At 33.8% G+C, this 16204-nt stretch overlaps 1 long non-coding RNA gene across 3 annotated transcripts in view; it reads left to right on the top strand.

Moving 5' to 3' along the window:
• Positions 1–16204, top strand: part of LOC102154294 — a 192113-nt gene that overhangs the window by 129603 nt on the left and 46306 nt on the right. For 2 of the 3 annotated variants that reach the window (XR_005376320.1, XR_005376321.1), the window contains 3 exons: positions 3094–3177; positions 5119–5692; positions 11406–11468. This is a non-coding gene — a long non-coding RNA (uncharacterized LOC102154294). Of the gene's footprint in view, positions 1–3093; positions 3178–3605; positions 3725–5118; positions 5693–11405; positions 11469–16204 lie in introns of those variants that run through there. The other variant, XR_005376322.1, reaches the window with a different exon arrangement.

Genomic DNA, 16204 nt, shown 5'->3' with positions numbered 1-16204 from the left:
TTCTACCTTCTACCCTTCCCCAAAGAATACGATGGCATTCACTGGAGTAAGTGTCTAGAAAAACTGGCTTTTAACTTTTTTTGAAAGAGGCTTTTATATAATTTTGACTAACCAAGAGGGTGGACTATGTTAGATACTATAAACTGTTCAGTATATTTTGAGCCTTCTAGTATACATATATATGCATTTGAGAGGTGTGTGTGTGTGTGTGTGTGTGTTCGTGTATATCTATCCATCTATCTATCTATCATTACAGTTTAGTTATAGAATTATAAATATATATTACAACTTGCTCTTAGGGAAGAGACAGGGTGAAACTCACATTTTATCCTCCTGCAAATGGTATACTTACCAGCCATAGGTAGCTGGTAACTATAGTAGCAATTTCCTGATGGAGCAAAGTGGTTTCTTTAACTTCCAATGTTGACATTGTCCAGAAACAGCAGCTCCCATGGGTGGTTCATTCCACATATGACTCTGGGAGTCATCTTGAATGTTCATCTTAGCATTGTTTCCTCAGACTCCCTATGAATCTGTTAGCTAGAGCTTCCCAAGTGATGAACCATGGCATGTTAGTGTGTTACACTTGTGTAATGGATGCCTTAATATTGACTGCTGTCATTCACCGGGTGACTCGTGTGGTCCTGAGGAAAGCTGGTCAGATTCTCTAAGACAGGCTTGCTTGTACACGAGAAGTCTTGAGTACTCCATATGATGTAAAAACTTGTGATCCCTCTGAGGACCTGATGTAAGACAATTAAATCCTTTTCTGCTGAAACTAGTTAGAATGGATTTTTTTTTCATGTGATCAGGACTTAACACAGCAGCCTTTCTTGGAACATCCCCTTTTTAACTTAGATTTTCCAGAAACTAAATCAAAGGACTTTGTGTTATTGCTTTATTAGGAAGTACAGGCCTCAGGAGCAGGACCAAGAAAGCAAAGGAGATGAGGGAGAGGTTATGAAGTTTTGTTATTAAGCTAGTCTGCATTAAGTGTGACTGATTTCTTAATCCCATGGGACAACCTAAAAGAAGGAATTTAAACAAGCGTTTTCATACAATCCATGACATAGGAAAAAGTGGGGAGAAATTTAATCATGAGCTTCATATTTCCAATGGTGAAAGCTTTGACCCAAAAGGTGTTAAACTCCCTGCCCTTACAAATTGTACATTTATGAACCATAAGTAGAGTCCAGTGGCAGCAAAAGGGAAGTCACAGATTGGAAGCAAAACACATGGCAGGTGTCTGAGATGAGGCACAATTAGATAATACCTGCATGAGGTCAGTCAAAACCACTCAGATCTGATCCACACAAGAGCTGGTGGAGCAACAAACAGACGAAGCTAAGAGAAGTTGAAGTGGTACATAAGAGACACTCTTAAAAAAAAAAAAAAATAAGAGACACTCTTGTCATGGTGATTTTACATAGTTCATTTTATGTGAAATACACTTCCCTTCAATTTTGCCAATCTCTACTCATGCTTTGGAATTCATCTTAAATGTTGGGTTTTTTTTACAGAAGCCTTCATGACTCTTCTCTCTTCTTCTATGAGAAGGTCTCACTGCTATAATTGTTTATCAGACCATTGTGTCCTCTCCTCTGTTGAGAATTTGTATTAATATGTGCATTTGTAAAAGTATTTAAAATTAATTCCCTTTCTAGTTTGATTATTCTTGAAGATAGATCATTTTCCTTTAATAATAATATATCCTGTATGTTAAAGACTGTGTATAGAATTTAATAGGTATATTTAATGAATATTTATTAAGTTAGTAAGTGAATTATTTTTACAATGACCTCATTTTTACCTCAATATCCATAAAGAGGAGAAAAGATAGGTGTAAAGCATATTTGTATAAAATAAATTGGTATATTCACTCCATGTACAGTTTCAGGACAATTTGCCATAGAATTAAGGCATGGCTGAACAGATTTATCGTTTACAGGTGAATTCTGACAATACATAGCACTTTTTGTTATATCATGAAAAAAGCTTTTCACACAAGCATCCAAATGCTATCAGTATGAACATTACAGTAGCAAAAATAATTTTGTTTTGTAATCTTTTGTAAAAGGTCATTGCTGATAACTCTTTCAAGTTCAAAGAATAGAAGTAACATAATGCATATTATCTATACATAACAAAAGAATAAAAATGTTAATTTATTTTCATTTCAGTAGTAACTATTATTAGAATTAATTACTTAACTACAACTGAAACAATGGTAAAATAATCCTTGTAATCATTAAATTATATTAATGTTAGAAATATTATATACAAATAATACGGGGGAAAGTATTATAGGGCATTTATGAGGTGTATACATACAGATATCAAAATCCTGAGTTGGAATCTTAGTTCTAAAGCTTGTTAGTTATTTCACTTTGATTAGGCTTATTTGAGCTTTTCCAATCATCATTTTCTATATATATGGAAAATTGGCCCTGCTCTATTTTGAGGAGTCTAAGGTGTCATACTGTTTAAGACATACACTATTTTATGTACCATTAACAAAGAAAAAAGTCTCAACAGTTACCTTGCCATTCTATCAAAAGTGGTTAAAATAAACAAATGAAGAGAAAAATAATTAATTGATGAAGCAGAATGGATTTTTGTGAAAATTAAATGAGATAATGCACAGTGATTAACACAAGCCTGAGTTATCATAGCTCAATTATATTGGTAACACAAAAATTTGGAGATCTATATACTACCTTTAATAAAAACCCATTTAAGTGTGTTTTTTTTTTGTTGTTGTTGTTCTATATCATGTATTTTCAAAGGTTATCTTTACGACAGGGTGTAGCAAACATTGGTATAATCATTTTTGGTTTTGATCATTTAATTTCTTTTGTACTTCTCAATTCATTTCATTTGGTTTCAAAATTCAACTCTAGTGCTTTTGACTTAACAATGGAGGGAAGTAACAGATGACTAAAGTGAAAACATTTTCTAAATAGGTTTGCAATCCAAAAGTGTCTGGCTTAGTTTGATGTATAAGTTTATTCATTATGTTGAAACGTGCTTGCATGTTTAAATAGATCATCCATGCTTATATTCTTGATTCTTGCTTGTCATTTATACTTCTAGGCCGTCTATCATATTTGTCAAACACTATCAAGATTCAATTGTGGGACACAATCTTACTTTGATGATCACATGCATATTTTCTAGGTAAATGCATTTTTGAAAATCAGTCAGCATCTAAATAAAAGAACAACTCACTATATATAATTTTGTGAAGTGTTTATTATTGTAGTTGTCTAGTTTTATAAATCAAATAGGTTTTAACTCATAGTAACTGCATAGACTGAAAGGACTACCTACATTACAATAAATTACTTTTGTTTCACAAATCTTTTTTGGTAATATATGAAATGTCTAAATATAACACTTTCTGAATTGGCAATAAAACAAGATAGATCTCTGGTTCCTTTAGGTGGCCAACAAGAATAACCTTAGTTGCCAAAAATAATATCTGGTTTTACTTCTACTGGTCCTACATTTTATATTTGCTTAGACACTGTCATGCCACTGGTCAACTCCTAATCATCTCCTTCTATTTTTACCTTTTATTTCTGTCTCTTCTCCTCTAACTGCAGAAAGTGAAAAAAAAATTGTATATTGAAAACAAAATTCTGCAGAATAATACATACATGCAATCGTATGATTTCTGTACTAACAACAACAAAAATATCTTTGCAGCTACCATGATAAAAATGTAAGCTTCTACTGTAATTATTTAACATTTTGATTACTTCATATTTGTATCATTAAGGAAATAATGACAGTTTGCTATAAAAAATATGAGTAACAGCTTCAGTATGATAAAGCTTTGTGAGAAGACTAAATTTCCTAATTAAGATAATATTTGCTGGGATCCCTGGGTGGCGCAGCAGTTTGGCGCCTGCCCTTGGCCCAGGGCGTGATCCTGGAGACCCGGGATCGAATCCCACATTGGGATCCCGGTGCATGGAGCCTGCTTCTCCCTCTGCCTGTGTCTCTGCCTCTCTCTCTCTCTGTGACTATCATAAATAAATAAAAATTTAAAAAATTTTAAAAAAGGATAATATTTGCTAGTATCATCAAACTCATACTCTAGCTATAACCATGGCAAAATATGTTAACACACATAAATTTAACATACACACACACAACATATACACTTACTAAAGCATTCACATAGATAAGTAAAGGTCAGGATCTTTATGGTTTTAGAATGTCTGCATACTCTGCAGAGATTATTATCTTTAAATATATTCTCGAAATATCTCTTTTGAAATGCATAGGTGAACTAATTGTGATTGACAGAAACCAAATCTCTCCAAAAGTTTCCATTATCTCTTTCTTCCTTGACAATAGAATGCCACTTTTTTTTTTTTTCAGCTGGGCTCATAAACCTTTTATATGAAGACAATACAATATGTCCCAGTCTTATTTGTAGCTGAGTATAGACAATAACTGTGGGATTTGATTTGAGCAGGTACGTTGAAGAGACATCAAATAAGTGTTTTTATAATGAGAAGAATGGTGGAGTTTCCCCCTCCTTTTCTCTTTCCTACTGTGTAGAATACAGAGCTGGAGTAGGAGCATCCCTCCTGGACTGCATGCTGACTGAGAGGCTCAGCGAGAGATAATGTCCTAGGTCCCTGATGCTTGCACCCCATATCAGCTATGGACCAACTCCTATCTAGAGATAGAAATAAATTGCTTTTTTTCTAAGTCAATTTATTTTTTTAAGATTTTATTTATTTATTCATGAGAGACAGAGAGAGAGAGAGAGAGGCAGAGACACAGCCAGAGGGAGAAGCAGGCTCCAAGCAGGGAGCGCGATGTGGGACTTGATCCTGGGTCTCCAGGATCACACCCTGGGCCATAGGTAGGTGCTAAACCACTGAGCCACCCAGGGATCCCCTCTAAGTCAATTTATTTTAGGTTTTCTGTCACTCACATTGTCTAATATTGACAGGGAGAGTGACAACTCTTTTGTTGTTACAGACAAAATTATTTTTTAATTAGACAATTAGAATTCTTTGAATTACATTGCCTTTTGTAAAATTTTCTAATCCCACATTTTCATTCATTAAAACCTCATATCTATTTGGTTTTTCCTAGGTTTAGAAAGCTTCAAAGAGTGTAACTCCTACTCTGGAAACAAACAAAGCCAGATGGAACAAAAACCATAACTTTTCTTGGAACTATAAAAGAACTGAATTTGTAGGACAGCCAAATAGCCTGAAATATAAGGAGAGATAGATATCTCCAAATAGAGATATGATATGAACACTGGCTTACCAGTGGCAGAGCATAAGAGGAAGAGACTCTGAAGAATATAAAAATAACCAAAAAAATAATTTAAATTAATGGCTAATGTATGGGTAAGCACGACAGCCACAGAAATCCTACTGTAGAACAGTAAGAGATATCTGGAACATCTCCAAATATTTGGAAATTAAACAATATAGTCATAAAAATCAAAGGCCAAAGAAAGTCACACAGTAAATGGGAAAATATTTTTGAATTGAAATAAAATTAAATGCAACATATCAAAATTTGTGGGATACAGCTAAAGCAACACTCAGAGCAAAGTTAGAGGTCTTAATCAATGACCTAATTTTCTACCCTTAGAAGGCAAGGAAAAGAAGAGCAAAGTATGCCCAAAGCAAGTGGAAGAAAGGAAATAATGAAGGTAAGAGCAGAACTCAATGAATTGAGGCAGAAAAACAATGGAGAAAATTAATAAAGTCAATAGCTGATAATTTTTTAAAAAACAGCTTTATTGAGGGATAATTGATACATAATAAACTGTTCGCAATTAACAGATATAATTATAAGCTTTGACATATGTATATATCTGTGAAACCTTTACCACAATCAAAATAATGAGCATACCTATCACTCCTAGCATGTTTTGTGCCCCATCTTGCTCTCAATCCCCTACATCTATAGGAAATCATTGATCCTCTTTCTGTCACTATAGACTTGTTTGCATTGTCCAGAATTTCATGTGAATAGACTAATACAGTATATGCTCCCTTTATTGTTTGTCTGGGTTTGGTCTGACTTCTTCCACTCCACATATTATTAGGAGGTTCATTCATATTGTTGTGTTTTAGTTCCTTTGTTCCTATTACTGACAAACTGCTATCAACATCCATGTAAGTTTTGTTTGTATATATACATTTCTTTATCTTGGGCAGATACTAGGAGATAAATTACTGCATCATATCCTAGAAGTATGTTTGACTTTTTAAGTAACTTCCAAGATTTAAATAATTTTTAAGCAATTTTGATTTTTTCAGTAATTTCCAAGTGGTTTATCATCTTTCATTCCCAAAGTATGAGAGTTTCAGTGACTCCACATTTTCACAAACATTTAGTATGATCAATCTTATTAATTGTAAGCATTCTAATGGAGATATAATAGTATCAGATCTGATTTACCTTATACTTTCGTAATGACTAATAGCATGATGTGGGAAGGGTGCCCTTCTCTCCTGTTTTCATGTGCTTATTTGCCATCAGTATATTTTTTTGGTGAGATGTCTGTTCAAATCTTTGCCCTTTTCAAATTAGGTTTTTCTCTTATTATTGTTGAGTTTTGAGATTTCTTTACTTTGGGTAAAGGCCTTTATCAAGGATGTGATGTACAGACCATTTCCCTGAGTCTGTAGCTTATCCTTTAATTCTTTAGATGAGATCTTTTAAAGAATAATAGCTCTGAATTTTGATGAAGCCCAACTGACTCATTTATTTTTAAAGTTTTTGCTTTTGGTGTCATATATTCATTTACATCATAGTTAATGAGGAAATCTCTAAAATTGTACCATCTTTTTTTTCCTCTGAGCTTTAATCTTACACAGATAAACATATCTGTAGGAAGAACTTCCTACACTTTTATAGCAAGTCCTATGATCAACCTCCTTAATCTCACTAGAGTCTCTTAGCCATTCTAATACTATGCTTTTCTTAACTGGTATCTTCTTTCCCCCTATCATATTCTAACCAAGCAAATCTCAAATATTACCAAACCAAACTCCAACCTTCCAATAAAATACCTTGCTTAAAGCAAACCTGGTATAATCCTTCCACCTAAAAACTGCCCTCCTCCACCCAGATTGCTTAAAGTCTGAACTTGAACCTTCTAGTATTAAATATGAACCCTCCAAAAACTGTAATTCTCTCTGGAAGAGGATATTGTGGATTGTCACATTTCACATGCATTCCATACTTCTAGAATAATTATATTTATTGAAAAGTCTGGACTGTTAAAAAATTCCTGAGTATCTGGATTGTAGGTTATAGTTAAAATTGTCCATGTATATACATCCATTTGATACTTGGAAGATTAGAAATGAAGTGGATGCCATTCCCTTGCTGCTGTTTATGCCAGCATTACAAGTCTTGGAGGAGTGATCAAGAAGCAGTTGTGAGAATGCCAGGACTCAACAACCTTGCAGCATCTAGCCATCAGCTTTATGACGAGGGCAGCTGTATTAATTGTTTCAGCCAGAAATCATTTTCATGTGGACTATTAAGCACTGTTTGGGTGATAATATGTGCTTGTGCAACAGAGGATAATGACAGTTTCTTGATCTCTGCATTGTAGTTAAAATACAATGGTTGTTTTTACATTCAAGCCCATTAAAAGTAGACTCAATTCACTTTCTTCATCTCTCCATTTTGCTTACACCTAATTTTGTATGATAAATTATAATTATGTGCCTCAGCAAGCCTTTATTTACTGCAGCTGTTTTATATCAGAAGTAGGGGCAGACACTGATTATCTTTCCTGATTGAATGTGTGGACAGTGAAGAACAATCCTGGTACTACTGGAAAATGAGCTACTGGTAGTCTATGGCACACAGTGGCAAAACTTTATTAAATTAATCAACTGGCCACCTGGAATAAAATGCCTTTAAAGACAAAATTTTGGCATACCTAGTAACCGCTTCAACAGATGATTAGGAGGAATAAGGGACACAAATACTTTTGTCTTCTGACTGCATAGGAGATTTTCAAGAAAAAATGGCAAGCTCAGGGTTTTATAATTTTGACTCAAGATGAGATCAAAGCAGCTTCTGTGACTGCCCCATAATAACTTCTCACTTCACCAGTCTTATAGGTCTAAAATCAGGTGTGAAGTCTTGACTTTACAAATTGCTGAATTTCCATATTCGTGGAAATCTTCCTGGGTCTCTCTCTTTCTTTCTTTCTTTCTTTCTTTCTTTCTTTCTTTCTTTCTTTCTTTCTTTCTTTCTTTCTTTCTTTCTTTTCTTTCTTTCTTTCTTTCTTTCTTTCTTTCTTTTCTTTCTTTTTCTTTCTTTCTTTCTTTCTTTCTTTCTTTCTTTCTTTCTTTCTTTGCCTCTCCTTTTTTTTTCTTTTTTTTCCTTTTTTTTCTTTTTTTTTTTTTTTGTAAAATTTAGTTATGGCTTGAAAAGGTAATCTTTAAGAATTTTGTTTGATGTGAGGGCCCTAAACCCCTAGCACCACTGAGCATTCTTTGCCAGAAAATACAGTCCCTATACTTCTTTCTTATGTGACCAGATATGTCTTAGAAATCCTGAACTAGCTTAAAGTAGCTTTCTTTAAAAAGACTACAAATTCTCACATTGCACCCCAACTCCCATTCATGTATCCAAACATAGAGTTAAAAGCAAAAGCATTACCCAGGGAGATAAGTACAATGTCTGATACAATGGGGAGTAAAGATACAGGCTTCCACATATGGAATAAATAGGTCATAAATATGCAAGACACAGCATACGGAATATAGTAAGTGGTATTGTAATAGTATTGTATGCTGACAGATGATAGGTATACTTGTAGTGAGCATAGTATAATGTATAGAGTTGTCAAATCATTAGATTGTACATCTGAAACTAATGTAACACTGTATGTTGACTATACTAAATCAATCAATTAATCAATCAATTAATCAAGAAAGTTGCAAGATTTTATTCATTTGTATTGACATAAACTGGTAATGAACTCTAAGGATGGAAGAGGAAGGACGAAACATAACTCCAAATTTATATAAAATACTGATCCCAAACTAAGGACTTAACATCTGACCATAAGTAAATGAAGGAGACCTTATGCTTTAGTTCAATTGGTTGACTAAAATGAGATTAAACTTTGGCCGAGACTGAATGAAGCTAAAATGTCACAAGTAAGTAATATAACATAGAGAAAAGAATCTTAAATCTTAGGGAGATAATGTTTGTGCATACTTTTCACATTGAATCTGTTACTCTCCTACTACCACATTTCCCAAAAAGGCTGAGAGGGCAGTTTCTCAAGAAAAGCACAGATGAACTCCAATAAAAAATAAATAAATAAATAAATAAATAAATAAATAAATAAATAAATAAATAAATAGAAAAGCACAGAGGAATAAATACATAGATAAAATGAGGATAAATATCTTTCTAAAGAATCGTACTGGTTCTTCTTAAAGATGAGTTATGAAAGTGAGAGGTGCTGGCATTAAAATGAGTTCCCCAAGTTAAAGCTGATGAAGGACTTTGAAGATAGTAGATCTCTAATACCAGACTCAATCCCTAAGTCATTGGCAGAGTTACCTGAAAGCAAGACCAAAACCAAAATTGTATCCATGTGTAATTTGATGATGTCTAATTGATCGTGATATTCCAGCACTGAAAAATATTGACCCTTCTTGATTTATATATCTGTAAAATCTCTGTCTGGTGAGCAATAAATAAGCTGACCCAAGTTTAACATTATGTAGAGTTACGGCCCTACACTCAATTACACTGAATCCCAGATAAGATCTGGATCATAGATCAATATATCACTAATGAAGAGAAAATGAGACTTTTGAAGAAGGGCCCTGTGACACTGCTGTGAGTATCTGTTAGCTCTTTCCAAAATAGTGTACAAGTATTCACTAAGATAGCAGTATACTGGAGAAAGAGGACAAAATTTAGAGAGTTTTCTATATGCATTCTCTAAACAAATTCTAACCAGTGAGGAACCAAACATCATTGGGATCTATACCACTGGGAAAAAAGTCACCATGTGGTTTGATTTCAACTTTGTCTTACTACAGAACAAGAGTCCATTCAGTAGTTATGTCTCCGTCTCTGAGTGAAAAATTAGAATACTTGCACATTAATTCTGGGCTCATGGAGTGAGGCTATTATGATGCAAAGGGTAATGTAGGAATCTCTTAGACTATATCTCACTGTTAAAATGCAAGCGCAAAATAGAAAATCACAGAGACTACTGCCAAAGATTTGAAAGATTCAGAGTGAAATTTCTAGTAGATCTCTAAATAACTCCTTTATTGGATTTGTGCCAAAGAGAGATAATACTTGGGAAATAGCAATGGAATATGTTGAAATTATTCAAATGATGACTCTTACCACAGATGATGTTCCAAATGTGGTTTTTAAACTGGAGTAATTTGACATTGCCAGTGGTACCCAATATGATTTATCTACCTAGATTGGTTACTTACTAATCCACTATATCAAGAAGACACCAGAAATGTTTTGTTTCAACCAAGTAACAACTGAAGTACACCTTAACTGTGTTACTTTAGGATTATATCACCTAGTTTATCTCATGCCCATTTATTCTTTGAGTAAGAAGAATTGGATGTGCTACATGCCATGACAAGATACAAGCACATTAGAGAGTAAAAGGTATAAATAGATATTTAGGAAGCTTGTACTTCAATGAATTTTCTAGGTATATTGTAATCTGGTGAAGGTTCAAATAACCCCACCAAGGAAAAACAAAAGTTTTAGTTCCTTGATCGTCTTACCACTTAAAGATAAAATGATTTCTAAGATTCTGGATACTGGAGACAATACATTACATTTTGTTCTGACTCATTCACTGAGTGACTCATAAGGTACCAAAGCAAGAGAAGGCCAGTCCATCTAGGCTACAGAACAATAATGTTTGAAGTAGCTTCTATTTAGAAAAAGAAAAAACTGAAAGTCATTAATAACAATAAGCATTTGTAAAGCTAATTAATATATATGTGTATATATTTATAATTAATTATTTTGAGATATATACAAAGCTTAGTCATTTTACATTTACTATTTCCTGTTGATACAAGATGTACTTTGAATATTGGTTTTATAATTTGTTATATTATAGGATATCAAATAGGAATTTGACCTAGCTAGCAGATAAATAAATATCATATAGAGTTTACATGGTAACTGTAGACCTTTGAGTCTTTCCTATTGTGGGGAAGGTGAGTAAATCTTTCTTTATAAAATAGATGGTTTTATAATGCTGCAGATATGTTGTTACTACTGGTATATTTTAGAAGTAAAAGTATACATGGAAGTGTATGAATGGATATTGAGTATTCAAAGAGATGGTCTGTGGACAGTATTGCCTTTTTTTTTTTTTTCAGTTTTTTTCTCTGGAGTGCCTTCCTATACTGAAAAGACATTGTCCGTAAATCAGATTCCACAAAGTAAGTAAATTCTGGTGATATTTTGGTAGATAAAGTCCGTCTTCCTGCTACATTTCAGATTGCAATATGGGTTACAGGGAGGTTTCTGTGGGGAAACATCAGTGATTGGCTTCGGCATTCCCTTATCTGGTAACTGCTTTGTGGGTATTGAAAGGCCATGGCCAGAGCAGTAGCTCCTTTACTTCTGAAGCACAGCTTCAATGACATAGTTTGCTCTAGACATCAGCACCTCCTGGGGCAGTAACATGACACTTACCTCTCTAGTCATTTCAATGAATTTGTGAACTCCTAGTTTCCTGTATCAGATCCTTTCTCTTTAAATGCCTAACATGGATAATATTTCTTTCACTAACCTCATCTCTTCATCTCCAAACTCAATTCTGTCTTCACCTACTCCCTGTGGTTTAACTACTGGATTTTTCCAAAGATACAATATTCTTTCAAGGCTCAAACTTTCGCACATATAATTTTAACTGCCACAATATCTCTCTTTATCATATGGAAAATATCTCGATCTTAAAGCAAATAAAGATTTCTTTTGTGAAGCTTTCCTAGAAAGTGCCATTTGTTCTTTGATGTGCTCATCATTGTTCATACACACCCATATAACATCTATCTATCTAGTACTGTCATTACTTGTTTAAATTGTATTCCCTATATTAAACTTTTTTGAGAAAAAAAAAGATTATACTTTATTAGCTTTGTTGTCTCTGAATATCTCTTAATAGCTCCTGCCCAGCACATAGTAATTATTCTACATTCAGCATTCTCTGTCAATGGGTACCTGAAAAGATATAGTTTCTAACTTTATTGATCAATTTAAACAATTTTATTTATATTTCTTCTTATTATTCTATCTTACTTAGGCAGTTTGGTGTATTACATAGAATGAGGAATTAAAGAATTGAAAGAGGTGCTTCAAATCACAATACATTTCTAATTCCAGTTTGTTCAAATGGCTGGGATACTCTAGGTACTAAGGAGTAGGAGGGGTGCTTGTTTTGAAAATAGAAAGTAATTAAAGCATGTTAGGTTTTGAAGTTATAGGTAGGAGACAATCATTCAGATGGGATAGGTTATCTTTTGCTAAATTCAGTGAGGCTTTTAAGTCCTATTCCACTGAACCCATAGATGACATTTATGGACAACCACAGGAAACGCTGACAGACATATTGTAAAATCTGGACAAGAGCTTCAACTCCATCATGTTTTCAGGTGTGTGAAACAGCACATCTGTAAAGAAAATAAGAGGAACAACATTACATTTAATGGAGACTGCCTGAGAGACCTTAAATGGACTGAGTGCATTTATACAGATAGTATTTGATTTGTTTCTTAGTCAGAAGCTGTTGAGTGCAGATGACCAAGGAGGTCATTTTTTTTTTTTTTTCTTCAAGGTGTCGGAAAGAAAGGTAGTTGGGTCTCTTCCTTTTAGTGAAGTTTTATAGATCAGGAAATGTGAATCCTAGAAGACTATCTGAGAACAGGAACTGAAGGGACATTTCAAGCAGCAAGCCAAAGTGATCCCAATACCTGAATCAAGTTTTGAAGGCCAAAATACAAAGTCAGTGGAGGGTTTGAGAATCAAGGAGTATTAGAACAAGGACCAGTTAGCCAGTTCACAAAAAAGGCATCATTGGGCATGGACAAAGTAGAGAGTCGGCCATTGATCTCTATTGCAGTTTCACAATGATTGATACATTTACAATAACTGATAAATGTGAACCAGAACTTTGTAGGGACATAACACGTGTAGTGAAAGGAAATGACTTATCTCCCTGGTATTAACATAGGAACAAGAAAGTAACCCCCATAAAAGAAGATCTTGACCAGAATCAATACTGAAATAATTCTCCAAAAACTTGCTGTCTAAAGATACATTAAGTGTATAGGATAGTGATAAAAAATATGGCCCATTAAAGTCAGCTCTACCTGCTTTTGAATTCTGCACTTGCTCTTTAAACTTCGTCAAGATATCTCAACATTCCAGTCCTCTGTTTTGTCTTACACAGATTGTACTAATACAAACCCTGGTTGTTTAATGTTGTTAAAAAACAAAACTCTATTGAGTAAATTTTACAGGTATTATTGGCTTTAGTCAATGATTCACGAATCATCATCTCATCTAGTGGATAGAAAGGAGCTCAAAGGAGCTATACAAAATGAAGATTTTTGTAGGCAGAAAGGAACAGGATGAAGAAGTTACTAGTAAAAACTCAATTGGTTGTGGCCAGGTAACTTTCATTTAGGGGAGGGTAGGGGAAAGTCAGGTAGATAACCTCACTGGTGATGACCAGGTAATTCCTGACTGACTGGTTTAAGATTCAATTTCTGGGAGAGGATGAAAATGTAATTAAGTCTGTTTGGTGATGTGAGTGCTTAGCATAAGTGATTCTATTTTGGGTGTGTTATCTTATTTTTAACATTGTAAACCAGTTGTATATTAATGTATATTTACAATTCATTCCATGGGTGAGTTCAGATATTTGCAACTATTTGCTTTTGTAACTTTATAATTTTTTTAAGTTAATAGAAGTCTATCAGGTGAAATTAAGATGAGGTATTTTATCTGGGTGAAAGCCATCAATTGCCACAAATTCCTGTACCCATGCATGAAAACCAAGCTAATACTATCTTTTTCTACAAGATAATTCCAAAAACTATTCTTGTATTGAGCTGCCCTTTATTACTTGAGGCATTGACCCTCAAATTACCGTACTCTTAATCTACTTAAAACTAAATATTTCTGTCGTAATACAATGTTACATTAGTTACCTTTCATTACATTGTCAGAGAAAATTTAATCCTCATTAAGTCCAGTTGCCATTTCACTTGATGTTTCTTTGAATCATATTTACTCAAGGAAGAAGGCTGTTTCTCCAAGGCCAAGTATTTTCATATTAATTGAGCTTAAGCTGCAACATTAGAAATTCTGAGAGAACAAGAGTCATATAGAAGAAGGTCACTAGTAAATTTAATGTTTGCTCAGACTCAAGATTAGCCAGATTTTTTACTTTAACAAAATGTTACCAGTCAAGAACTACACTGTTGAACTATTACCCAATACCCAATAAAGTAAGTGGATAATCAACCAAATTCATGAAGGGTAATGGCATATTGATTAAGCAGTTCTACAATCTTTCTTTAGATTACACTACCACAGACATCCTGAAAAATCAATGACAAACTGAGAGTCAAATAAAGGAAATCTTTATAGTGCTCCCATTGATTCTAGAAGGGGGTTGAAAGCTTAAAGACCATCAGAGTCCTCAGTAGGATGTTTTGATCCTATCGGAGGAGTGGATCAAAATGCAATTAAAAGAAAAACACATCTTTGAAAAACTGTGTCTTATAGTTAAGGAAATTTAAATATATGTATAAATATCTAATAAATGTATTTCAACATGCATTCAAGTATTTTTTCAAGTCAGTGTGATATTGCAGTATGCACAAAATGCATTCCTTTGGCAAACTTTGGCTACCATACATGTATATTTATATATAATGCATTAAAAATATATGCATATAGGTGTATGTATGTGTATACATACACACAAAGAAATGTATATAATATATAAAAAGTCATAATCTATAGTCTCTTCACTCTATCCTATTTACTTAAAAAGAGCTCGCCTTTCAGAGGTCAGATTACAAATATATCACATAGCATTGAATCTAGCTCTAAATACAGCATCATTAATGTTAGTGCTGCAGACAAATATTAATGTTAAATATTACTTTTACAAAATATTTATGCAAACATTAAGGAATATATGTATATACAGAAACACATATATACAAAATCTAAGTTTTAAAGGAAATATAAACATGATTTGACAATTTTTTGGAATACTCCATTTCACTTGAACTAATGTGGGAAAATATGTAGAATGAATTTTCTCCATTTAAATTGTAAGAAAATAACAATTTTTTCTCAAAAATAATTTTATTTTTTCTCAAGTTTTGAGAAAAAAAATAAATAAGAATAGATAATAGCCAAAAGAAAGAAAATATCTAACACAACACTTTTCTGGGGTGAGGAGGACTATCATGTGCTATTGGAATGAGATCATTAGAGCAGGATTGAATTTCCAAAATAATACAAGAGGTGACCTCTGAAGATGGCACCACAATGATCACCCTTATTCAATGTTCCTGCCCCCTTTGGTGTACCTTCCTTCCTAAAGATCTTTCTTGCCAGGCCTATGCCAAAATACTACGACTGAACACAAAAGCCACCTACAACAAAAATATGGGGAACTTCTACCATTCTCTATAAAATCATGGGACAACCCTCTGTAAACCTAACAGCCTTTTTCTGCTCCTGGAAACAAGGAGAATTGAGTTTCTCATGAAAATGTGTGATTACGGCACTTGAGTGGCTCAGTTGGTTGGGCGTCTGACTCTTGATTTTGGCTCGGGTCATGATCTGGATCCTGGGATCCAGCCCTATGGCAGGCTCAGTAGGGAATCTGCTTCTCTCCCTCTCTCTCTCCTTCTGCCTCTACCCCTCCCCCCACTTGCATGAGCTACTTCTCTCAAATGAAGAAATGTCTTTAAAAAAAAGAAAATGTGTGATTCAGAGGTGAGCCTTCTTCATTTCTTAATATCATCATCATTATTACACTTTTAAAGACAATTCATCACATTAGTAACTGCCTACATGGTCAGTCTCAATTCAAATATAGCTCATAATTTTGGAGATTCAAATACAGTAAGAGTCGCATCATGTCTCT

Source organism: Canis lupus, chromosome 22, assembly GCF_011100685.1.
Source record: "Canis lupus familiaris isolate Mischka breed German Shepherd chromosome 22, alternate assembly UU_Cfam_GSD_1.0, whole genome shotgun sequence".
Taxonomy (NCBI): Eukaryota; Metazoa; Chordata; class Mammalia; order Carnivora; family Canidae; genus Canis; species Canis lupus.
Note: the sequence above shows the minus strand (reverse complement) of the source record. Positions and strands in the feature narration are given on the sequence as shown.